The sequence below is a fragment of the Camelus ferus genome, chromosome 16, assembly GCF_009834535.1.
Source record: "Camelus ferus isolate YT-003-E chromosome 16, BCGSAC_Cfer_1.0, whole genome shotgun sequence".
In the NCBI taxonomy this organism is placed as follows: domain Eukaryota; kingdom Metazoa; phylum Chordata; class Mammalia; order Artiodactyla; family Camelidae; genus Camelus; species Camelus ferus.
The window spans coordinates 29911999-29936025 of NC_045711.1; the positions used below are offsets into that span (position 1 = coordinate 29911999).

The window sequence follows — 24027 nt, forward strand, 5'->3', positions numbered from 1 at the left end:
ATATTTCAAGGGGATTTACACCACCACACCTGCCATCGGGAACCCAAGCAAAAGGGAAATAAATAGTTAATCAATCTATCCAGGTTTTTAAAATATCATAGGATCCTACATTTTACAGTTTTTTCCCCCAATGACATAGCCAGCAGACTTCATCATCTTGCAGCCTTTAAACTATTTTAGGACGTCTGTAAGCCACAAATATATTTAAAAAGCATTCATTTGACAGTGTATATTTCTAATGTTACCCTTTTAAAGGTTTGTGAAAATTATCCTGTATGTTGTCCAATAGCCTCCTTTCTTCACTAATAGCACTTTTTGGAATTATTTCCTTATCCACACATATATTTCATTTTTAACAGCTGTCTAGCATTCCAGTGAACAAATAAATAAATATATTTATTTAATAGATCCTCCCCTCATGGATGCTTACATTAGTTCCTCATTGTGTATTATTTTCAACAATTACTGTAATCAATATCCCTGAACATTTTTCTTGGCAGTCTTGTGAAATCACTTCTTCAGCTGTAGCCTGTGTAATCTGGGAGTGGATTGGCAGGCCGAATTTTACTACCAGATTTCCATCTATTCATTCTTTCAACAGATATTTAGTGAGCGTGGACCACGGATGAAATGTCTAAGTACTGGAGATGCAGTGGTGAACACGGCAGGTACCGACTTTGCCTTCACAGAACATCCATATGGGTAGAGAAAGACGTAAATGCATAAACAAGTGAATGCACAAATAAGCAAGGTAATTTTAGATAGAACTCAGTGCTTTTGTGGAAATAAATGGGGTTGTGTGATCATGAGCAACTGGTAGGCGAGGGAGAAGGTTGTGACAGTCAGGGTCAGAGAAGCAGGACCAGTAGCAGATATATAATATGTGATTTACTGCAGGAAACTGGCTTATGGGATTGTGGGGCCTGGCTAGGCAAGTCCAAAATCCATGGGGCAGCCTACTGGGAGGAGGAGGCTGGCACACTGGACATGGACTGACAGGGCTGCACACAGGTGGCTTTCCTTTTTCTTTATGGAAGCCCCAGCCCTGCTTTTGAGGCCTTCGACTGATTCAATCAGGTCCACCCAGGTTATCTAGGATAATCTCCCTGTCTTCACACCAACTGATTATGGACTTCAATCACATCCACAAAATACTTTCACAGCAGCACCCAGATGAGGGTCTGATGGAAGAACTAGAGCCTGCAGCCTAGCTAGACGGACCCATCAAAGAGACCATCACAGGGTCCTGGACAAGATGGTCCAAAAAATGACATGTGAACAAAAACCTGCAGAAAGAAGGTAGAAGCCATGCAGAAGGAGAAATGATTTCCTAGGTCTTAATATTGGAAAGATCGCAGTGTGCCTAAAACACTGCAGGGAGGCTGATGTGTCTGGACTGTTGTAAGCTGGGAGGAAGAAAGAGCAAAATTAAATGGACAATTCCCAATTATGTGGGCCTTTGAGATCACGGGAAGATGTGCGGATTTTATTCTAATTAAAGGAGGAAGTCGTTAAAAGTTTTAACCAGCAGAGCAACACAAATTCACAGTTTTAAGAAGGTAACCGGTTGCTGGGTAGGGAGGTCAGTTAGTGGGGTACCCAGGCGAGAGGAGATTATGGCATGACTGTGATGCTGTAGAGATGGAGGAAAGTGGACAGGTCTGGGAAATATCTTAGAGGTACAGCAAGACAGACACTGCTACTTAACTATCCATATTCATATTCCCTTCTTCACTTACCAACAGGGTCTCACTTTTGTTGGAGGTAGGCATATGCCCTATGGCAATTTCATTGTCCCCAGCTATGCTTGCTGCTGGAGCTGACCTGTAAGAGGGAGTTGCTGGGCAGAGATGCTAGGAGAGCTCTTTGTAAGGACAGACTGGAGTGGCTTGACTTTTGCCCTTGCATCTGCTTCCTGCCTAAAATTGGAATGCCGTTTTAAGTCCAGGTGCCATCCTGCAGCCATGAAGACAGGAGCCACACACTTAGGTGTGTGCATTTGTGTATATATCTGTACTGAGGCAAGGGTGCTTATGTGTATATATATATATAGGCAATGAGAAATGGAATCCTTTAAAAATGAACTGATTTGTTGAGTCTGGACTTGAGTTATCAGAAGTAAAAGTTCTAAGAAGTCTCTTCTCTTCTATTGACAAACAGAGCACTGTTCCTCTTTTTTTTAGCAAGATCCAATTAGGCCTTGATGTAGAGATGGCAGGTTGAAATATCACAGTTCCACCCATCATGTTCATAATTCCTTTCATGCATTTGCATCTCTAAGGAACCAGGTCAGAATAAACAAACTCCTGGCATTTTCTCAAATTTTGGTCTCTGGCATCTATCTCTTAATAATTTCCAGAAGAGGAGGTGGAGAAAGAAACAGCGGTTCATTCTGGGTCAGCTTCCTCAGCCACTCACTGATACTGGAATCTTTCTTCGATGATGTCTTCAGAAGAGGAGAGGAGAGTGGGGGTGTAAGGCATAACCCCCATTTATCCTGAAAGGATGCAAGGTGCTCAGCAGAGATGTTCATAATCTAACCCTTTTGAATTTTCCTTTCTTTCTTTCTTGGCTTTGTTGGTTACTCTTGTTAGGAAGATACGTCCTGCTTGCTTCATTGAAGTAAATATCAAAGTGGCCTTTGGAATAATACGACTTGAGAGTTTATCTGTATCAGCTTTTGTTTTGAAACCAGAAAGAGTGTCCCTAGAGAATCATTTGCTGCACCAGATGTTTTGTTCTCACAGCTCTGGTTGCCCAATTGTCATCTTATTTACAATGAGGGATTAGCTTGCAGGAAGAGCAAAGCCCTAGATTTTTAAAGGTGCAGATTCTACGGCTAAACCTCAAACCAATCACTCAGAAACTTTAGGGGTGGGTCCTAGGAAACCGTATGTGATTCTGATAACCTATGACTCCTTCCTACTCCTCAGAGCCCAGGATACTGTGATTTCTCCTGGAAGCAAACAAGAACAAGGCCAAAAGAATCGTCCAAAGGCAAAGTCTGTTGAAAGTGACTAAGTTCAGAGCTCCATATAAAACCGAACAGTGCTGGGGAACACGCAAGAGAAAAAGCTACCAGACTTGCCACTGTTTATTGGGAAATCAAGTCTATTCACATGATAAAATGTTTCAGGGGAACAGAAAATAACATGCCAATGGAAGAAAGAAAATCAGCCATGTGTGCTGAAGATATGACTGATAAAAGAACAATGAGAGTTGGAAGGGGGTTGTTTCTGGCAAGAAAATTAGTTTGTTTTGATATCTGGGAAATTACACATCTGCATAGGTAATACTGATTTAGTGATGGTTATCAATTAGAATGAATTGTTTCCAGCCCAGACACAAAAGCATGAATCTATGGGGAGATCTTATAAGATGTAGCATTTTCAAAGTGGAGGGGAAAAGAAATGGTACTTAATCATTGTCTTGAGGTTTTCCATTTTGAATAGGGAGTTAGGTCCGTCCCTCACACCATATACAAAAACGAATTTCAGATGGTTTAACCACAAAGCTACAAAGACATTAGAAAAAATAGACAGCTTTTTAAATAGTTTTAAGGCTAAGACAGCCTTCCTAAGCGAGACATAAAACTGAGAAGGTCTAGTTGAAAAGATCTGACAAATTTGACAATACAAAAATGGAAAATCTGCACTACAAAAGACACCACAAACAGAGTTGAAACCAAACAAACAAGTAACAGCCTGAAAGAAAATATTTTCAGCAAATATAATACAAAAAATAATGTCTAAAATGTGGAGTTACTGCAGATCAGTAAGAAGTGGCAAATATCACAAGAGGACACCAGCAAGCAAGTGGAACCAGGTGAAGGCGAAGAAGAGACGACAGGAAAGGAGCCCAAATCGTGAGGAAGCATGGAAGTAAACTACACCTCATTTACACTCTAGAGGGATACAGATTGTTACGGCCAGTATTTTTAAAATATTGATAAGATCCACTGTTAGCAAAAAGACAAGATCGAAGACACTGTCATACACTGTTGGTATGACTGTAAACACATAAATATTAATCAATTGGTGCCCATGTCCTTGGAATCAGAAATACCATTTCTAAGAATCTATCCTCAGTTCTACAAAGTTATGTGTAGGGGAAAAAGAAAAAAGTTTGCTTCAGAATTCTGTAGTGGATATGTGTAGGGGAAAAAGAAAAAAAAGTTTGCTTCAGAATTGTTTGTAATGGCAAAAGGAAAAAAATTAAGAAACATCTGAAAGTAGAATTCTTAGTCAAAGAGCAGGAAGATTTTTAAGTTCTCTATTTTTAAGTGGCCTACTTCAAAATACTCCATACATTTTCTACGCAGGACTTAGGATTAAAAATAATTAAACTGCCCTATAATTATTCATTCAACAGGATTTTAGTTCCGCTGCTTCTCTGTACGCCACCCGAGGGCGGAGCCCACGCCCAGCCTGTGCCTGACAGTCAGTACGGAATGAACGAACCCTTCCAAGCCTTGATCAAACATCGAGTTTTCATGAAATAAATAACTTCAGCTATTTACGAGAGTGTGAGACTCCTAAAAGGACCCTGCTTTGTCTAATGAAGATGACATTAAACTAGCAATTGGATGACTTAAGTCCAATTGCACCCATAATCCTTAAGCAAAGCCATTTCACCTCCCTGATCTTGGGTTAACATGTTTGCAAAATGAGGATAGGAACGTCTGTCCTTCTAAAGGACTCCTGTGAGGATGCACGAAATAACCTAGGAGGCTGAGCTCTGTGTAGACCTGGAGTATTATCAAGACTGAGTATTTTGTGCAATAAAATGCAAATTGAAAGATTTGCATTTGCTAATTGCTTCCTTCAGGAAACGGTTTCTCCAAGTTCTTAGAAGCACAAATGGTTTTACCCAATCCGTGGCACAGGCCCTATCAGCAGAGCCAAGAGTAACCAGAATGGGCAGCTTTTCCTGAGCTCCTAGGAAACAGGGTTATGCTTCAGCAAAAGAAACAAAAACTTGTTTTGTTTCCATCGCAAAGGCTCTGCTGGAGTTTCAACATACACCTAACCTCCTGAGGTTCAGGGGTGGATTCTTTTAAGAGTGTAGGTCCAGCATCCCATGATCCGTTCTTGCACCTTTTATGCAAAGTCGGAACCTCTGGAATCTGTTTTGTGCACTGTGACCTCACCCCCTGGTCCCATGATTGGTCACAGGGGATGATTGGTCTAGAAAGGGGTGACTTGCCCAAGCTGCTCCAATCAGAGTATCTCTTCTAGAAACTTGCAAAAGACCAGCCTCTCTATTGACTGAAGCTGTTAACTTTAACCCTGAAAGGGTATAGCCACCTTTTTCTTTACAGTTATAAAAAGTGGGATTTTTTTTTTTTTTTTTTTTTTTTTTTGGCCTTGCACTGACTCCTGTCCTAACCTCAGAGGATTCATCAGTAGGGGTAAGACTGAAATCATAACCTGTTACGTATTTCTGGCTTTAGCTTTGATCTCTCTGTCTCCCTCCCTCCCTCCCTCTCCCCCCCCACCCCTCTGGTCAGTCTCTTTGTAATCATGCATATAAACAAAGGAGGGTAGATAAATTCACAAAACATTAGTACTTGTCATGAACAGCTTTCCCCCACTACTGTGCAAGTTTAAAACAGAAAAACAATAGGAGGCTTTCTCGTCCACACCCCTCACTCTCCACCAGCTGTTGACGTTTTATAAGCCAAAAAAATAAGCTTGTGGCCAGACAAAACAGCACGCAGAAGACATAGACAAATCGCTTCCTTGGCCACGGCTCACTTGGATGCAACCGAGAACGTGGTGTGGCTTTTTCTGTGCACCGAAGCCGGCTTCTCTGTGGCAGCTAACACACGCAGCAGAAGCTGTGTGATCTGGGGACATTTCAGTCAATATGAGAAACAATTGTAAGGAAGACCTGTGTCACTAATATGGAAAGTCCCCAAATATGTATTTGAAAATAATGGCTTTCACAGCCAAGTTTATACAAGATAGCTTCCTAAACGCTCCCTCTCCCCACAAAAAGCCAGCCTGGAGGATGAGGTGGGACAGTGCAAAAACCTGCAAGGGAAAAGCAGAAAAGAAAAGAGAAATTATTGTCCCTGAGTTTCTGGTGGCTTTCCTCCTTCTGGTCCCTTCTCTGTAAGTTACAAGAGACACTGCAGCAGACTTAGCATAAATTCCCCGGTGTTTTGCTGAGGTTGTCTTGAGTGAGGTTCCAATGTTTGTAAGAAAAGAAGTCGAAATACTATTGATGTGATTAGCCCCCTTTCTCAATGAGGAAACTGAGAGTTAATGAAAGCAAGTGACTTGGCCAAGTTCCAATGGTTCTCCCCCAAAATTTATGCAGCTCCAAAGCCTAGGTCCTTTCCTTCGAGCTGATGAGAGCAGGATGTGTCTGAGCCAATTGCAGCCTGAGTTATCAGGGTATACGGGCTCGGTGATTTCCTTCTTGGTTCTAAGCAACGAGTTATCCAATGAGAGAGAGTCTCATTCATCCCCTGTTCCTATGCTCCCTCAGTTCATTCCTCTTCCCATCTTCCCGGTCAGGACTAGAATCCCATTTGCAGCCACAGCCCTGACATCTCCAGGTCATGGCGGGTCAGGGAGAGAAGAATCTGAGAGCAAAAGCTTTGGGTATCTCTCCTCTCAGATTCGAGGCTGGAAAGGGGGCCTGCTGTTTACTTCTGTATTATTTGATTGTGTGCTTAAAGATTAAAAGGCAAGAGGTACATTTAAGTCCTTCCAAAGGTCAACTCACTCAGTTTTCCCTCCCACCTTGCCTAACACACAGGCATTTCTGAAATCAAGGAACTGGGCCCTGCCGTTGAACAGAATTAATGTATTTGAATTTTCTTTTCTTTTCTTTTTTTTTAATTAGAGGAACAGGAGTAGGTGTCACCCCAAATTCTACTGTTCTAGCACTACCAGGGTTAGGCATTTGATACATTTTCCCCATCCTTTCTCTTATGCATTTGTTTCAAATAAAGTTGTTACAAAGGGGTCTAATTTTGTAACATGCTTTTTTGTTTCATATGCATTTTCCCTGTTGCTGCGTGTTCTTCACAACCATAAATTTAAGGACGGACAAATTTTAAGAGTAGAGCATAATTATGAAGGGACTTTATGGGGGTTCTCTGCAGGGCTACCCAGTATCTAGCCTTCTTCTCTCCAAGTCAATATGCTTCTTGGGAGGAACTGAGCCAAATGGTCCCTCTCCTCACATCTGGAAAGCAGACATATGAGAACAGGCTATAGGTGCAGCCCTACGATGCTTTAAGCCTTGAGAGAGAAATGCAAAGAAGTAATGGGGATCTATCCTGTGCCTCTTCTGACAGGGCTGTAATCTCAGTGAGAGGCACCCAAGTTACAGCAAGTGGAGGTAATGCAGGCTGTCCCCTCTGGACTAGGGTTCATACATGGTTCAGCCATTGGGAACCTTATGAGAGCCGCTCAACTCTATACCTCCCTCTAAATTTTGCTCAACCTTACCAATCACACTGATCATTTGAAAACAACTTTATTTTCTATTAAAATGTACACTTAGAATTCCACTAAGGAGAAAGTTCCATATTAGCAGTGATTTTTTTTTAATGATTCCTACTACTATAATTTCTACAACCTCTTTCTTCATGGTTTATTTAAACGTGTACTTCTTAATATTGTTATTGATTTTTGGCTTTTAAAAGTCATTTTATTTAGGTATAATTACATACCATAAAACACATGTGTTAATATACAGTGAGTTTTGAAAAACATAAACACCTGTGTAACCACAATTAAGATATAGAACATTGTCTTCACTCCAAAAAGCTTTCCATCTCTGCCCTCAGCCCCAGACAACCACTAAACTGCTTTTGTTAACTATTGACTAGTTTTATCTGCCATGGAATTTCAAACAGATAGAATCATATACTACTTATCTTCTTTTGCGCATTGTAATGTTTTTGAGTGACAGCCACATTGTTACATCTATAACTAGCTACTGTTTCTTCTTATTGCTGAGGAAGTACTCCCCTGAATGGATATACCACCATTTCTTTACCTACTCACTATCCGACGAGCATCTGAATTTTTCCCAGTTTTTTTGGTTATTATAAATAAAACTGCAATAAACATTTCTGTATTATTCTTTTTGTGGATGTATGTTTTCATTTCTTTTATGTACATACCTAGGAATGAAATTTCTGGAACATAGGGTAAAAGTATAAACTTTAGGAGAAGCCGCCCGACTTTTTTTCTAACGTGTTTCTGCAAATTTACATTCCTAGCAGTAATAAGTTAGGTTCTAGATTCTCCACATCCTCACCAACACTTGCTGCTGTTAGCCCTTTTAATTTTAGCCATCCTAGTAGTTTTAATTTGCATTTATCTTATGATGGATGAAGCTCAGTCTCACTTCATTGTCCTTTTTGCCATTTAAATACCTTCTTTTGTGACATGTTCATTCAAATCTTTTGTCCATTTTCATTGGGTTATTATCCTTTTACCACCAGGCTGTAAGAGTTCTTTATTCTTGACACAAATCATTTGTAATATATATGTATTGGAAATATTTTCTCTGAATCTATAGCTTGTCTTGCCTCTTCATTTTGAGTGTCTTTTTAATTAAAAGTTTTACATTTTGATGGAGTCCAATATATTAATTTTTTTGACTCGTGCCTTTTTGTATCTTATCTAATAAATTTTTGCTTACCCTACAGCCATGAAAATTTTCTCCCATGAATTCTTTTAGAATTTTTATAGTTTTAGCTTTTATCTATTTCAAAATAATTTTTGTGTATGATGTGATATACAAGTTGAAGTTCACTTTTTGCATGTGGATATCTAGTTATTCCAGCACCATTTGTTGTTATTGATTTTTAACTTAATTGAATTTTGTTTAGAAACCAACACTGTATGGTTTGCATTACTGAAATTTGACAAGACTTCCTATTTTTTTTCACATATAGTCAACTTTTACTGTGTGCTTGAAATAAATGTGTATTTTCTTTTAGTTGTTGGCTGTAATGTTCTTTACATGTCCTTAGATCAAATCTGTTGATTGTATTATTCAAATTTTGTATATTGTTGCTGGGTTTTTATCCACATATTTTATCAGTTACTGAGCTGTGATAAAATCTTCCAAAACAACTGTGGTTCTATCTATTTTTGCCTTATATATCTTGATGCCATGTTATTAGATGCATACAAATTTAGAAATCCTACATCTTCTTGGTGAATTGAACTTTCTCTCATTATGAAGTACCCACTTTATCTCTACCAATATTCTTGCCATAAAATCAGCATCTTTTAATCTCTACATAGCTATACCAAATTTCTTTGGGTTTAGAGTTTGCTTGGTATATATATTTTTTCACTCTTTTACTTTAACCTTTCCATATTCCTGTGGTTTTGCTATAAAGAGATAATTAAAGTTAAATTAGATCATGTGTTTCTCATAACTAGCATGTAGATGGGCTTCTTTAATTCTCAGTTAACAGTCTGTCTTTTAAATGGAGCATATGGTTCCATTTACATTTAGTGTAAACACTATTATATCTAGATAGTTGTAGTAGTTTGCTGTGTCTGCCAAAACAAAATACCACACGTTGGAAGGTTTAAAGAACAGAAGCTTACTTTCTCACAGTTCTAGAAGCTAGAGATCCAAGCTCAAGGTTTCAGAGAGACTGAATTCTTCTGAGGCCTCTCTCCTTGGCTTGTAGACAGTCATCTTCTCCCTCTGACTTCATGTGACCTTTCCTCTGTGTGTACCTCTGTCCTAATTTCTTCTCATAAGGAGATCAATTATATTGGATTAGGGGTCACTGTAATAACCTAATTTAGCCTTAATAACCTCTTTAAAGGCCCAATCGCCAAATCCAGTCACATTCTTAGGTATGGGAGGTAGAACTTCAACCCATTAATTTTTCAGAGAAACAGTTCAGCCCATAACATTAGATACACTGTCAACTAGATAAAATGACCATCTATTGTATTTGTTTCATCTGTTCTTTGGTCCTTTTTTGTGTTTTCTTTGTTTTGGATTAAACTTTTTTTTTTTATTATTCCACCTTTTCTCTATTAGCACGGAGGTTGTACGTGCATTTTCCATTCTCTTAATGCTACTCAGAAATTACAGTATGCACCTTGACTTACCAAAGCATGATGCTAACTGATGGCTTTACCCCCTTCTGGGCAATGCAGAGACCTTAGAATACTTGAACTCCATTTACCCCCCTTCCTACTTAATGCTCCTATTATTCTTTATTTGAATTCTAAATCTGTTTCAAGACCCCACAATGCATTGTTACTATTGCCTATCAAATTAATATTATTAAAATTTATTCACATCTTTGCCCAGAAACAAAATTCCCGGCTTCATTCTCCTTTTATGCTATTCTTGTGCAACTTACAGAAACAGATATGGTTATCTTCTAGTGAGATGGGTGGAAGCAGGACTAAAATTCCAAACTCTTCCCTTGGAAAGAGGTAGCGTGTTATCCTCCTACACAAAGATAGAGCTTGGGCCATGCTAGATGATACTGGTTACTGTCTGGGATGTTTGTTTTGTTGAAGAGCAGGCTAGAAAGAAAAAAGCAAAGGTGGCAGTAAGGACGAAGGAAACATTCAAGAAGTGAAGGAGAGACTGTAGATGGGAAGAGGGGCTCCGTGGAGACATCCCCAGAGGATTAGCTGGGTGACAGTTGAGTTGGAACTCGGAGGCTGGGAGATGTTTGTCATTACCAAACATCATTAGGTTCCCGGATAAAAGGAGTCCGTAAAATTGGAGCAGAGGCCCAGAAATCATGCTCATGGCAGCAGACAGAGACTCCTCCATATGTATGAAGTCTCCAATGATGAGACTCAGCTTAGAGCACTGTGAATTTTATCAGTCCTTGTGAAAACCTGTCTAGAGCTTTGCAGCTTGTGAATATCCAGCCTCAATTACTTAAATGAGCGGTGTGTTTAGGGTGAAAACTTCCTTTCCTTTGCCAACTTCAAATCATATGTCCTGCTTTTTGGATACAGTCCGTCATGATGTTGACAGGTACAGCCCAACATAGTCTTCTCACTACAAGCATTTGGAAATATTTTACAATTAGCCATGCTTCAAATCTTGTATATTAAAACCAGGGCCTTCGGTTTGCTAAATCAAGACGCTCCAAAAAAGTATGTTAGAGCCAAAATTTCCATGGTGAAAGAAAGGCCAGCGAGTCTACATCAGATGTTTGCCTGCTTTCAGACCTTAGACATAGTTAAATAAAAGTCTCAGTGCCTCTTGGGTTTTTTCCATCTTCACAAACAAGGACTAAACAAAAGACTCCTTGATGATAACTACAAAGGGGGAAGTTTTCAGAAAACCAACCCTATTTGTATGATGATTATTAGATGTTAATGTTTATTCTGTGTTTGCCAAAGGCCAGGCATTCATTGTACCAAGCTCTTGGCATGCATAATATCTCATTCAAACATTTAAATAGTCCTAACTCGTACAGCATCCCTTGGCATCCATGGGTGATCAGTTCCAAGAGCCCTCGCGGGTACCAAAATCCACAGACACTCAAGTTCCTCATATAAAATGCCTGCCCTACAGTGAATACAGTCAGCCCTCAGCATCCTCTGGGTTTCACATCAGCAGATTCAACCAACCTTGGACAGAAGTTTCGTGGTTGAAAACCCTCAGTGGGTTGAATCTGCAGATGCGAAATCCGCTGGTACAGAAGGCTGACTGTACTCATACTACCCCTGTTTTAAAAACTGGCGAGGTTGAGTAGCTTGCCCCAGGCCAACCAGGTAGGCAGTGTCAGAGCCAGAAATCACAGGTGGGCTTTCTCACTCCGAAGCTGATGTCCTTAACCTCCACCCAGTTAGAGCACACAGTACAGCGAACTTGCCACCAGCATTGTCTCAATTAATTGAATTGAATTAATTAGCTTATCTCACCTCTCTACAAACGCACATAGGTTGGGCCAAGTCACATTTTCGAAAGCAAGACCCAGCAAAGTTCTCGGGTGGGTTCTATTACTCTCCTTCCTCCTCGGGCTCTGGGTTTCCCACCTCTCCGGATCCCACACTTCTTTGGCAGACGTGGGGTGAACTTGAAGAAAGAAGGACAAATGTGAAGACGAGCTTTTAGGAGAGTTACAGGATCATTAAAATGTGTACTGGGTGGGAAAAGCATCAAAACGCACTGAGATCTACACAAATCACAGGGCAGTTCATCTAGGGCATTACATTCTATAGCAAGGTAATATATTTCAAATCCTATGAGCTTCTGTTCTCTTTTTTGGCCCTTGTTCCATTTTTAACAGCTAAGCTATTTTATGCTTATTGGTTCAGGGGATGATGTAAAGAAGGAAGCAGAGGCGAAAAAATAATATTTTCCTGGCTCTAATGTTTTAAAAGCCTAGGATGTTAAGGGCCTGGAAAGGACTCTCGGCTTAGGCAAAATATTTCTTGGAAAACATCTTGAGGGAGAGTAGAGCCAGGTAGAACCATACAAACAGGGACAAGGAGGTTTCTGAGGTGGCACGCTTGGGCCAATGAGGGAGGACAAAATTGGGTGGCAGGTGTCTCACCCAAGGCCCTTATAACCAGATTACATTAAAGCTATGGGACATCTAGCTCCCCCTGGTTTAAATATAATCCTAGAGCAGGAGAAAAAAAAAACCCAAATTCACCGAGATGAGATGTTTTCCACCCTCGTGAAGTAAGCGTTTGAAATAGATGTTGGATTGAATTTCAAAAATACACTGTCATTTGTGTTTCTTGCACACTCAGGCTTCTGGGCTAAGCTTCACACCTATGACCATGTGCACAACTGACTGCAAACCGGGAGAGCCTTCCTGGCAGACTCGCATCTCAAAGGGCATCTTGGGAAAGGATCGACAGGAAGAGGATACAGGCCACAAGTTTGGGAAATTTCTGGACAGCAAAAGGGACAGGCCTTGCTTTACTGCCAAGTCAGCTCATATGAAAGGACAGCTTGTCTCTTTATAGACGTCCCAGAGCAGGGACGTCAAACAGTTTCGAAACAGTTCTTAGGAAAGGGCCAAAATGTTGCATAAAGTTGAAAACCAATTTTGCAGCCCAAGGCCCGAAACTAATACTGAATCCTCTCCCAGGGTCTTAGAAACCCTGTCTCCCTGGAAAGGGAAGCCTGCACCTTTGTGCTCTGTGGACCTGATGCCTTCCTCTTTGAGAGGAGCTAGAAGTGCTTCGTTTTCAGCCAGCAGACAAAGGAAGGGAGGAGTCCCTAGGCACATACGTGCTGCATCGGCTTCCCTTCCGATCGCCAAATATCCTGTCCCACGGACGTGAGTTTGTACCGAACCTCATTCATAGTTTTAACTCAGTTGATGCCTCGGAGACAGTACGAGTGGAGGAAGGACAAGAGACGTGCCTCCTGCCATAACGAAAGGTTCTTGGTCTTTATATTCAAAGTGTGGTCCAAGGATCCGTGGGAGCAGCATCACCTGGGAGCTTGTTAGAGATGGATCTTGGGCGTCCATCTCAGCGTGGCGCACAGAGGATTTTTAGGGCCGTGAAAATACTCTGTATGATACTATAATGATGGGTATATGTCATTATACATTTGTCCAAACCCACAGAATGTGCATCATCCAGGGGGAGAATGAAAGGGTAAACTATGGCTCTCAGGTGATTGTATGTTAATCTAGGTTCATCCACCGTAACAAGCGCACTGCCCGAGTGAGTGATGGGGCAGAGGCTATGCATGTGTGGGGCCAGGAGGTATATGGGAAATCTCTGTACCTTCCTCTCTATTTTGCTTTAAACCTAAATATCTCTCTAAAAAAAAATAGCAAGTACTTTTTAGAAATGAGGTCCCCAGCTGCTCTGGGAGGAAGGACTCCTCATGGTGGGAGTTGTGTGAAATCCTGGAAGAAGCACAGAGATGGGTACAGGCCCTGGAGTGAGTCTGTCTGAGTTCAAATCCTGCCCTCTTTATTGTTAGTTCTACAGCCTCAGTGTCCTAATCTGTAAAATGGGGACAATGATGATAATAATGGAATTCAGTTTCCAGGGTTGTTGCAAGGGTTAGATGAAACAAGACACACAAAGCATTTAGGAAAGCACCCGGCATAGTGAGAACACCATAAACGTTCGCTTTCAGTATTTTTAAGAGGAAGTGCTTTGTGCTTTGGACACCCAACAGAAGTGCTGAAACCTTGGTGGTTCTTTCCCTGCTCTTCCTTTTCTGCTGCAGAAGGCACAGCGAGGGATTTTTAACTACCCGTGACGGTCCGTGCTCAGCGTGGGCAGTGTAGCCAGTTCTAAGAAGGTATGGCATACATCGTTGTTTCTCAAACTTCATTCATTCTAGAAACATCTTCACTCTTTTTTTTTAAACCATTTCCATATACAACCCCTATGTATTATTTTTACATAAATCAATTTACAATGAATTTGGTTTTCTTAGGAGCCACATCCTAAATGGTAAATAAGACCTATGAAATCAGTAGTTTGATGTGCAGGTCGTTTTGGTTTTTTTTCCCCTAACCCACGTTAAAGTGAAACCCTAAGGATGGAAATAAAAACATTCACGCGTGCATAACAACGTTACTTAGAACTCCAGGAAGTCTCTTCTTTCCTACATTAGCATTTTATTAGCTCTCAGCTGCCATTCTAAGTGTTTTGACATTAAATCTCTCCACCCAAGTGATTTGAGCAAAACCTTTTGGCTTCCAGCTCATCCAGCTCAGCTGCGGACCAGAATCACCAATCGATTCGCCCAAGATGAGCTAGCCAGCGCAGGGCAGAAAGATCAGACCTCAGCCGCTCTGAAATACAGAAGGGGTGAGCATCCTTCCTCTCCCCAAAAGCACCGAGGCAACAGCTGGGTCCACACCCCTACTCCCAGCCTCCCTCCTGGGTGACTTTTGTCTTGTTCCTGTGATTATCTGGAGCCTCCCTCCTTTCACATCAGTGGAACTGGTGGGTTTGTACTCCAGAGCTAGAAATAATTATTTCTAAATGTCAGGACTTTCATTTTGCAGTTTGCCAACGTCCGAGCGGCTCGCTTTCTTTCAGAGTCACTCATCAAGCCTTTTTTTTTTTTTTTTCCCCCACATAACCAAAGCAACGGGTTGGTTTGCCTGTCACCCGACTTGTCTTAAGGCATATTTCAAAGGCTGAGCCTCCTGGGCCAGATTCCATTCTCCTAAAACAGTGAAACTACTACAAAAGGAATGCGTGAGCAAGCTCTCGTGAGTGACCGCCTCCAGCCCAATTATTTCTTTTCCATGTTTTTTTCCTCTATGAATTACCTAGCGAGAGTCTGGCGATTCGACAATGTTAATTAATGTATGAGGAAGGAGAACAAATTAGCTGTGTCTCTCTGCTCTGCTTTACAGCAGGCGTGACAATGCTCTCGGACATTGTATTAGCAACATTCAGTTCAATTCAGTCAGTTTTTTTCGAGGGTTCCAGGCAAGCCATAGGTGCTAACGGCTTCCAGGGTGACAAGACTTAGATGTGACATCCTTCAGTCCTCACACAAACGAGGGATGTGTCTTTTCCACCGGGTCACAAACCAAAAAGATTTCAACTTGTATTTATCTAAATCACGTGTTCTCGGTAGGGGCAAAAATCAGTTCTTGAAAGTGAAAATATTTTGGCTATGACAACGGTGTGTGACCCTCCAAAGCTCAACTCTACCCAACAAAATTGTATTCCCTAGACTCTGATGTCTCCCATTGGGAGAATTTTAATTTTAACAAATTTAGTCATTTAAGTTTAATTTAATTTTTATTAGGGTCCATGATAATGAACAACAACAAAAGGTTGTGAAACACTGAACTAAACAAAACTATATTTCAAATATCCTTCTTTGACTTAGAAATTCTGCTTCTATTATCTCTCCTAAAGAAAGGATTCCCCAAAGAAGCAAGTATACAAAGTTCTTGACGGCACTTTTTTTCTCTTTTACTAGAGAAAAACCTAAATGTCCACCAGTTGGAAATAGTTAAATAAACCAAAGTGCATCTGAATTACGAGATTCTGTGTATCAGTTAAAAAGAAGGAAGTAAGTCTAGATAGAGAGAACCACATCATATTATTGGGTGGGAAAAGCGATCTGCAGAACATAAATGCATCATCACATTTATATAAAAACAAAAACACAGGATCGACATGTTTTTATATGCATATATTAAATACGTAAGTTCAAAAGAAAGAGAATGGTAGGATACATGCCATAGTGATAAACCCAAAACACCTCTGGGAAGAGGAATGGGTTTGATGGTCGAGGAGTGGTTGATGAAGTCCACGGACTGTTTATTTATCTCTTCCGTTGTGCTTTGGTTTTGCATTTTTCACAAGGATGAGTCATGACTAACTTGTAGAAATAAGAATAATAGATACAAATAGTTATAAAAAAATAAACTCTACCTCAGCCACCTGACTACTGTCCTGAAGGAAAGAGCAGTCACTTTATTGCTAATAAAACTGGAAATCAAAAGCCTGCGTGCTCCAGTGGGATTAAAGTTTTTATCTTTCTAAAATATCAAATTATAGAAAAATGACAAAAAGTTATGCCGAGTCTTTGGGGGAAAAAATCTACTAAGGTTTGAAGTAATAGAAGAAATCAAAAAGTAAAGAGATTGATTTTACTACATCAAAATGAAACAATGGTAAAAGTATTTCCAGAGGGTGTTCTGGCAACGTGTATCAAAGTATAAATGAGCAAACCTTTTAACCAAAGGTCACAATCCTAGGAATCACACAAGGATGTTTACAGATGCATGCATTACAATAGAGAAAGATCAGAAATCACTTTAAAGTCCGTTAATAGAAGATTGATTAAGCAAAATATGGCAAATACATACAAAGGAACACTTTGCATTCATTCCCAGTAATGGTTTATTATTTATTGACACGGAAGGAGGTCGGCAAGACACTACTGTATTTTAAAAAGTAGGTTATAGAAAAACACAAAGAGGATGATCTTATTTACATAAATATTTACAGCCACTCTGGCTGTTGGCAGGAGGACTCGGTTCCTCACCATGTGTCCCCCCTACGTAGGACTGCTGGAGTGTCTTCAGCGATATAGTGGCTGCTTTCTCCGGAGTGAGTGACCTGGGACTGCAAGATGGATGTGGCAAGGTCTGAATGACCAAGCCTCAGGGGCCACGCTCTCTCATTTCTGCTCTACCCTATTATTCACATATGTCAGTTTGACGCAGTATGGCAGCCATGAAACCTGCAAAAGGGCATGAAAACCAGGAGGCAGGAGTCACTGGGAAGCCTTTTGAAGGCTGACTCCCACCTGTATATATTGTTCTAAGTTTTTGTAAATTTCGTTGAGGCAAAATGGGACAAAAATAAGTAGGTAAAGGCTATGGCATTGTGCCAAGAGTTTGACATATATTATTGTTTTTCATCAAATCTAAAACACCATCAACTCAAGGACACACCACTGTTTTCTACGCCACTTAAAAGTAAATAAAACACTGCCCGTAAAACTGTGACGCTTTGAATTTTTATTGTCTGCTTATTGAAGGAGCTGCTTTAGATTTATGGGTAGTGATTTTCACCATATATCCCTTGTGTGTCTTAATGAGAAAGAAAATATAAGAGAAATAAGACATTCAGAGTCTGAATGTTCTAAATCACTTTTCGAATCAGAGTCATCAACGTCCACATTTCTCCACACAAAAGCATCCCTCAGGCGACCAATGATTCTCCTCTGGGATTTTCTTTTAACACTGACACCCGTTCTGCAACTTCTGATGTTGGTGCTTTCTTGATCTTGCTACAGTCCATCACACCAACTCCTCACTGCTTTGAAATGTCTTTCATCTAGTCCGTGCAATTTCACAATTTCTCCTGCCTTCAGTTGCATAGCTTGGCATGGGATAAAAAAAATCCTCCTGCATGTACTTCCAAAAAATAAATTTTAAAAAAACCAGAGCTTTCTCTACTCACGAATCCCTTTCTTAGGTCTCATGAAACAGTCATTGTTTTGCAAGAAAAAACATGGAGCCGTGGTCACTTCTCCAACGATGAATGCTTGCTTCACAGATACCAAATTTATGCTCCGTCTCTCTGGCAGTCATGGCAAGGTGCATAGTTGATTTCAGAGATGTTAAAATATGAACGATATGCATCCTAGAATTAATGACCTGTAGTGTCCTATTTGAGCTTCCCAACAGCCCTGCGAAATAGTTACTGTTTTTACAGATGAAGATCCTAAAATGCAACTAGATAGGAGAGCTTGACCAAGGTCACATGATCAGTGAGCCCAAACAGGCACTCAGCTTCAGCTTCTGACCCTATACCCAGAGCATCTGACCTCTGCACGGCTTCTCCAGTCAGTAGAGCCACCTTCCTCCCTTGCATTTCATCAACATCGTCATCACCATTACTCTTGTCATCATCATCATCATCATCATCATCATCATGGTCATCTTCTTTGTCATTGTCACCATAATCACGATCGCTGTCATCATCATCACAGCTAATACTTACTGAGCACATACTTACTATGTGCTAAGCTCTTTGCTACAGTTTATATGGTTTGCCTCCTAACGACCCTACAGATAGGCTTTATTACAACCTCATTCTACGAGCACTGATAGTAAGATTCAACAGAGATCCAGGAACTTGTTCAAAATTATTCCGCTGAGGCCTGAATTCAAAACCTGGCCATCTGACGAGAGATACCACACTCTTAACTACTACAGAATTAAGTCTAGGACCCAGCAAACTATAGGCACTCAATAAATGATACACGTATTTGTGCCTGTCCCAGTGACCAGTATGCAGAAAATAAACAAATTGGGAGTTCGACATTTGCAGATACTAACATATATATATATATTTTATATATATAAATTTTATATATAAAATAAATAACAAGTTCATTCTGTATAGCACAGGGAACTATATTCAGTATCTTGTAATAACTTATGTTGAAAAAGAATATGAAAATGAATATATGTATGTTCATGTATGACAGAAGCATTGTGCTATACACCAGAAATTGTCACATTGTAAACTGACTATACTTCAATAATATATATATATATATATACACAAAAAAAAAACCCAGCAATAATAGCAGCTAACTTTTAACTGAGCCATTACTATGTGCCAGGCATTATGCTAAGTGCTTCTTACAGTTTTTTTCTTTTACTCCCCACATCAGCCCTAGGAGGCAGGCACTGTCTTATCCTCATCTTACAGGTGAGGAAATTGAGAACTGGAGAAATTAAGAATGCAGCCAAGGGTGACATGTTACGGACATGACAGGCCAGCCAAGAAACAAGCACCACTCGGAGGGTTGGAGTACTCAGATTTACACCAGCGGGTTCAGAGGGGCTTCTGCTCCGAAGCTCTGAGCACCTCCAGGACATGTACATGAGGTTTTACAGGGTTAATTACAAGCTTGGGGTATTCGGCCAATAGGCATGGAACAGCTTTAGCAGAATCATTATCACAAAAGTAGAGGCAGGGAGGCAGCAAACCAACATTTCAAGGCCAGATATGTCTCTCTGAAAATCCAGCTGGCTAGCAAAAAACATGAGCAGGGAATCAGCAAACCGACGCTTATGAACTTAGATTTACGAGTTAGCCCAGCAGAACTCAGATCAGTAACCTGACACTTGCTACACTTAGATTTACAGGTAGGCCCAGCCCGGCTTTTCCTTCACAATACAACCAGTTGGTGACTCAGCAATCATTGAAGCCCAAGAGCCCTGATTCAAAAGCCCATATTCTCAAGTAGTACACAGTAACGTCTCTTACGAGGAGCACTGTGAGTGAACGTGTTTCCATTGATCCACTCCACAGATATTGCCTGAGCACATACCACGCGCTGCGTGTTATGCCGAGTGCGATGGAAACGGTAAAGAGTAAGAGAAAGGTAGATCAGCCTTCATGGAAATTACAATCTGGATGAAAAGCCACCACAAATGAGAACTCTGAAGAACGAAGAGAAAGAATGCCCACATTTACATCCTACCCTTCCCAAAACTCTACTAAGATAATGAAATTACAGTGATGATAACGAACATGCATCAAGATGTGTCAACACGGATATGAATGTTCTGCAGGGAAGATAACAATAAAGTGTAATAGGGAAGAACAAATCTGACTCCATATTGGCTCTGTTTCTTTTTCTTTAACCTTTGGGTTCTGTTGCTTTTACTATAAGTTAATCACTAAAAGGATATTGCCCGTAGCCTGAAATTTACAGGATAGCCCGTTTTCAAGGCTCTGACCTTGAAAGGTATAACACATCTCCATTCATATAGAGATAAAAAGTTGCAGAGCAGAGAATAACATTTGTCTTGTTGGAGCTTTACAGGAACATCGTGACCTGACCTACCTGGACAGCTGCAAGACCAAAGGATTCCAACACCATGAAGTTTGCCAAAAACAACCACACCCACCCCCCTTTTTAGTATAAAAGGAGCCTGAATTCTGACTTGGGTGAGATGGTTCTTTGGGACACTGATCCATCATCTTCTTGGTCTGTTGACTTTTGGGATAAAGTTGCTATTCTCTGCCTTAACAACTCGTCTTTCGATTTACTGGCCTGTCATGTGGCAATCAGTACGAGGTTGGACTTGGCAACAAAACCTTATAACAACCTGTTTTACAGATGAAAAATCTGAGGCACAGAGAGGTCAAGTGGCTTGTCCAAAGTCGTACAATTCGTTTGTGGCAGAGCTAGTGTAGGATCTAGAGCCAAGGCTTTGATGCACCTCGTTCCACAGTAAAGGAAGGAAAACATAAATTCTCAAGGGTGGAGACTTCAGGAGAAGGGGTATCCAGGACTGGGAGAGATCAACAGAATTTTAAAGACTGGAAGGCAGGGCAGGAGGAATAACTTACTTAGCAGAACAGAGAACACCATGGATAAAAGCAGAGGACTGAGAACAGAGCTGCTTCTCCCCAACGCCAGACCTCATAGAGACACACGAATTGGGGACTTTGATGTCACAGAGCGTGGGTTGGGGGGTACATGGAGTCATCCTGGAAGGTAGGCATCGGTATTCATAACAGTCAACACCTTCACATGCTCCTGTGTACAGAAGGCCGGGAGCCAGGCACTGACCCCGCTCCGCAAGGAGACATTCGCAGGGAAAGTTACCAAAGTCTGGTGTCTCCTTCCTCATGGAGACATGATGTGCTCTTGGTCTCTCCCTGACTCTCACTTGCTCCTCCCACAGGGCAGGAATGGTTAATCCGGGAAGAACCGATCAGGCTTAGTTCAGCCCCCTTTTCTTCTTGGGAGAGAGTCTGTCCAGGAGAGGGCACTTTTCTTCTGCGCTTCCTGATGTGAGTCTCACCACGAGAGGAGGCCTGTCTGGGTCCAGCACTGCCCATGACTGCGTATGTGAGTCACGAAGTCTCCGGGCTTCAGGTCACGGACCCCCTTGGCTCTCGCACTAAGCCACCTCCCTACCTGAGCTTTCAACAGTTTCATAAATGTGATGTTTTCATCTCCCTCCTGCCTTGCTTTTTGGCCCTGTTTCTCAACCTGCGCAGAACTTAGGTTAATTAAGAAAAAAGACAGAGACAAAGATACAGAGAGAGATGGAGGGAAAAAGGAAGGAAGGAAAGGGAGAGGGAAGGGAAAGGAAGGAAAACAGAGAATGAAGGATTTTTTAAAAAATGTATTAAATAACATCCTTGGAGAGATATGAGGAGATAATGTAGCCACAAAACAAGAATTTATTAATCAGAGCAAAGAAGAGTTCTCAGAAAGTAAAGCCAGAGCGCCCAAAATAGAGATTTCTCTTGATGAGCTTGAAGATAAAGCTCGCCCTAGTTTCTCTCCCAGAAAGAGAACCAACGGAGACAAGGAGATGGAAGATACTGGGTGGAGGGGAGAGAAACAGGAGAGAAGGGATCAATCCCGAAGGTCTAACAGCCAAATGAGAACGGGAGCTCGAGTTCCCAACAGAAAACAGCAGGCGGGAAGTCTATATATTGTACAAAGGAGCCTCCAGTGTGAAAGGGCATCCTAGGGGCCCAGCATCAGAAGCAAACAGAGACCTGCATCGAAGGCATGTCGTCACAGAGTCTTGCAATCGGGGATAAAGAGCTGCAAGGGGGCCTCGCCTCTCCCCCCACGGGGCACCGTGAAAGCCAGGCTTGGAGGTTAAGACTGTGAACTTTCTAAATCTTCACACCTTCAAAGCTCTTTATTTTCTACCATGTCTGGTTTTTTTTTGTTTTTTTTTTTTTAGCAATTTCTGACCCTGAATAAAGCCGAGCCTCCATTTTCTCTGTTCCTCCTCTCTGACTGCCAAACACTGCTGCAGAAAATTCTAAAACCATGCCATAGATTCTGCTACAGATCTGGGGTTTGCACTCTCTATGGCTCATCAGACCCAGAGAACAACTTTCTCACTCCCGCACAGCAGCCAGAGAACAGCTGGATGTGAGTATATATTCATATATATATATACACTGCTTTATACATAAATATATATATACATACACACAAATACACACAGTTTGTAATGAATATTATATTATATAATATGTAAAATGTATTATGTATAGTATATAATTATGTATTAAAAGTATTATTATATTATTACATAATATATTAAAATATATTATATATAACATACAATTATATGTGTGTGTACACATACAAATATATATATAAAAACTCAGATAGTGATGAGTGCTCTAAAATTCAGACAAGTTGCTCAGTCTCCCCACATTCCTCCATGAATGAGACTTCCTCACAAAATGTCGCCCTGTTCGCTAAGTGGTCACAGGCACCCTTTTGCCTGGATTACTCCTCCTCATTGATTAAAGTTACTTAATGGTAGCGAATTCACAGGGAGCACTCAGGGATCTTTTTTAATTTCAAGGGAAATCCAGTGGTGGTGGACATCCATTGCACCGTGCGAATTCCTAGTTCAAGGTGTTTTGCACTTTGAGCATTTCATTCGATCAACTGCATTCTTTTTGAGGACATCAGCTTTGAGCCAAGTTGGGGTTGGGGCCCTTAGAGTGATCAAAAAGCAAGAACCATATGAAAATCACGGTGGAAAGGACATGAGGGTGACAGAGTCTGACCTGATTCCAGCATTTGAGAAGTTATCCAGCAGGCACACACGTAGCATTAGCAAGCAATCGTTTCTAAAAACAAAGTCAAAGAGTTTTCTCTTGATTTATGTGTGTTATTTTTTAAACTTCTACTAAACTGTTAGGACAAATACTTACTAAGCTTTTTGGACCTGACCATTTAACAAACAGAACTCGGGTATTTCTTTTGGCTTCGCGTGCTGTGAAAGAATTACTAAGACACTAAGGACCCTGTGAACCCGGAGAGTTTGGAAATCTCTTTCCTGGACTTTTAGACTCTTAACATCTGCCTTTGTAGGGATTTACCTCCCTTCACACAATAGTGGTTGTCCTTTGCTGCAATCACTTAAGTGACAAAGTGCTTTGATCTGCCTGCTGCTGGTACAGACCATACACACACACACACACTTCCTTCTGCCTCCTTTCACATGCATAGGAGCTTCCTCCATTTATAACTGCATTTGAAAGAGGAAGTTTGGAGAACGTACCAAAAAAAGTGAGGAAGGAACCACGAAGGAAATGAAGGCAAATGAAACAGTGTCTGTGCGTGGGGTTCCTTGGAGGTCCACGAGGAGGGAAGACACTAGAGGCACAACCCGGGGCAGCTGTTGTGCAACTGTAGGCAGAAGAGGGATATTTTGCAATTGCAGGAGACAACATGTAGCACAAAGTATAGATAAAGCCCAGTCCAGAGTGACACCCTTGCACATGACATTGATGTTCTCACAAGCACAGGTTTTTCAGGCACTGGGACTGGAACAGACAAGTTGGAGCTGGAGGAGGGGGATCCAGGCAGGACAGGTGCACTGTGGCAACTGCAGGGGTTAGGCTGGTTTCTGGGTCCATCCAGTTGGAGATCTGGGAAATAGTTTAGATGAGGGTTGAGAGCATGCCACTCACAGATGGGGAGATTTTGATCAACCCTAAGCTGTATGAAGATAAGGACAAGGTCTAACAACTTCACTGCTGTCTCTAGTACCTGAGACAGGGC

General features: G+C 41.1%; 1 long non-coding RNA gene across 1 annotated transcript; it reads left to right on the plus strand.

The window, feature by feature from the left end:
• Positions 1-4923: 4923 nt before the first annotated feature.
• On the plus strand, positions 4924-20071 carry LOC116656750. The gene is made up of 4 exons (XR_004311669.1): positions 4924-5410; positions 12738-14259; positions 14667-14774; positions 19773-20071. It is a non-coding gene; the product is annotated as an uncharacterized LOC116656750 (long non-coding RNA).
• Positions 20072-24027: the final 3956 nt, after the last annotated feature.